The sequence below is a fragment of the Triticum dicoccoides genome, chromosome 3A (assembly GCF_002162155.2).
Source record: "Triticum dicoccoides isolate Atlit2015 ecotype Zavitan chromosome 3A, WEW_v2.0, whole genome shotgun sequence".
In the NCBI taxonomy this organism is placed as follows: Eukaryota; Viridiplantae; Streptophyta; class Magnoliopsida; order Poales; family Poaceae; genus Triticum; species Triticum dicoccoides.
The window spans coordinates 152,832,373-152,835,438 of NC_041384.1; positions in this window are offsets into that span (position 1 = coordinate 152,832,373).

Genomic DNA, 3,066 nt, shown 5'->3' on the forward strand with positions numbered 1-3,066 from the left:
CGAGGCTATAAGCAATCATGCATATAAGAGATCAAAGAAGACTCAAATAACTCTCATGGATAAAAAGATAGATCTGATCATAAACTCAAAGTTCATCCGATCCCAACAAACACACCACAAAAAGAGTTACATCACATGGATCTCCAAGAGACCATTGTATTGAGAATCAAACGAGAGAGAGGAAGCCATCTAGCTACTAACTACAGACCCATTGGTCTACAAAGAACTACTCATGCATCATCAGAGAGGCACTAATGGAAGTGATGAACCCCTTCGTGACGGTGTCTAGATTGGATTTGGTGGTTCTGGACTCTGTGGTGCCTGGAATTGATTTTCGTCAACTCCCCCGAGGGTTTCTGGAATATTGGGGGTATTTATAGAGCAAAGAGGCGGTTTAGGGGGCACCCGAGGTGGGCACAACCCACCTGGGCGTGCTTGGGCCTCTAGGCGTGCCCTGGTGGGTTATGCTCCCCCGGAGCACCCCCAGGTGCTTCTCCGGCCCACTGGATGTTTTCTGGTCCAAAAAAATCCACAAAAAGTTTTGTTGCGTTTGGACTCCTTTTGGTATTTATTTCCTGCAATGTAAAAGACATGCAGAAAATAGCAACTGGCACTTGGCACTATGTCAATAGGTTAGTACCAAAAAAATGATATAAAATGACTATAAAATGATTATAAAACATCCAAGAATGATAATATAACAACATGGAACAATAAAAAAATAGATACACTGGAGACGTATCTGCATCCCCAAGCTTAATTCCTGCTCATCCTCGAGTAGGTAAATGATAAAAACAGAATTTTTGATGTGGAATGCTGCCTAACATGTTCATCACATATCTTTTCTTTGTAGCATGGACATTTGGACTTTTATATGGTTCGAAGCAATAGTCTAGTTTTAACATGAGGACTTAAATACTCAAGCATATCAACAAGCAACCAAGTCTAACAAAATAATAAATTCCTTGAAGATCGTAAAGCGGAAGCGTTTACCAACGCGGTTGATGTAGTCGTACGCCTTCACGATCCGTCCCGATCAAGTACCGAGAGTACGGCACCTCCGCGTTCTGCTGGATGACGTCCTCGCCTTCTTGATCTAGCAAGAGGGGCGAAGTAATAGATGAGTTCCGGGAGCACGATGGCATGGTGACGGTGTTGGTGAAGAACAATCTCCGCCGGTCTTCGCCAAGCACAATGGAAACTATGACAGAGGATAAACTAGATGGACGGGGTTGCCGGCATACGTCTTCGTGTTTCTTGATCTGTTCCAGGTGCTAGCCCTGCCCCTCTATTTATATGTTGAGCCCTGGGGTCGAAACTTGGAGTAAAATCCTCCTCAAAATCGGTTTTGCCTGCAAGGAAGAGTCCTTATCGGACTTCCATGACCAGACGCCACAGTCCTTGACGCCACGGTCCTTGGCGTCTGGCATAATTAACACCAAATAATGCACCACAAGTAGGATGTAATTTCATTGCAGAACTATTGACTTTCATGCTTGCATAGGGAATCACAAACCTTAACACCAATATTCTTACTAAAGCATAATTACTCATCAACATAACTCACATATCACATCATCATATCTCAAAACTATTACAAGGAATTAAGTTTATTTTGTCCAATGATCTTCATGAAAGTTTTTATTATATCCTTCTTGGATATCTATCACTTTGGAACTAATTTTCATGTGTTGCTTTTGATAAGCTCAAACAAATATAAGTGAGGATCATGAGCATAATATTTCTTTCTCTCAAATTAATTTAAGTGAAGCAAGAGAGAATTTCATGAAAATTTTACTAACTCTCAAATGAAACTAAGTGAAGCAAGAGAGCATTTCTTCAAAAATACTAAAGCACGCCGTGCTCAAAAAGATATGACTGAAGCACTAGTGCAATTCCATAGCTCACAAAGATTTAAGTGAAGCATAGAGAGCAATTCTAACAAGTCATGGCATGAGTTTGGCTCTCTTAGATAGGTGTGTCCAACAAGGAATCAAGACTTAAAAAAAGTAAAACAAGCAAAGACTCATATCATACAAGACACGCCAAGCAAAACTCATAGTACGTGACAAATAAAAATATAGCTTCGAGTAAAATACCAATGGTTGTTAGAAGAAAGAGGGGATGCCACTCGGGGCATCCCCAAGCTTAGTTGCTTGCTTCTCTTTGGATAATAGATTGGCATGCCATGGGCATCCCCAAGTTTAGGCTATTCTTACTCCTTATTCCCTCATCCATCATAACATCACCCAAAACTTGATAACTTTAATCACACAATACTCAACAAAACCTTCATGAGATCCGTTAGTATAAGAAAGAAAATCACTACTATAAGTACTGTAGCAAACCAATTCATATTTTATTCTTGCACTATATCTACTGTATTCCAACTTCTCTATGGCGAAAACTTTTCAAAGAAAACCATAGAATCATCAAAACAAGAACACAACGCAAAGAAAATAGAATGTGTCAAAAATAGAACAGTGTGTAGCAATCTGAATATTTCGAATACTTCTGTAACTCCAAAAATTCTGAGAAATTAGGACAGCCTGAGAAATTTGTATATTAATCTTATTCAAAACGAATTGGTATTTTATCACGCTTCTGTTAAAAATGAAAATTATTTTCATGAGCGGGAAAGTTTCTGTTTTTCAGCAAGATCAAACAACTATCACCCAAGAAGATCATAAAGGCTTTACTTGGCACAAACACTAACTAAAACACAAAAAACACAATCATAACAGTAGCATAATTGTGCAAACACTCAGGAATAGAAAGCAAAAGACAAAAAATAAATTTTATTCATTGGGTTGCCTCCCAACAAGCGCTATCGTTTTACGCCCCTAGCTAGGCATGAAATTTCAACGATGCTCACATGAAAGATAATAACTGAAACATAAAGAGAGCATCATAAAACATGTGAAAAACACACTTAAGTCTAAGATACTTCCTATGCATAGGAATTTTATAATAAAACAAATTATCAAGACAAGCAAAAACTAGCATATGCAAGGAAGAAGAAAGAAACAACAACAATCCCAACATAATGAGAGGTAATTTAGTAAC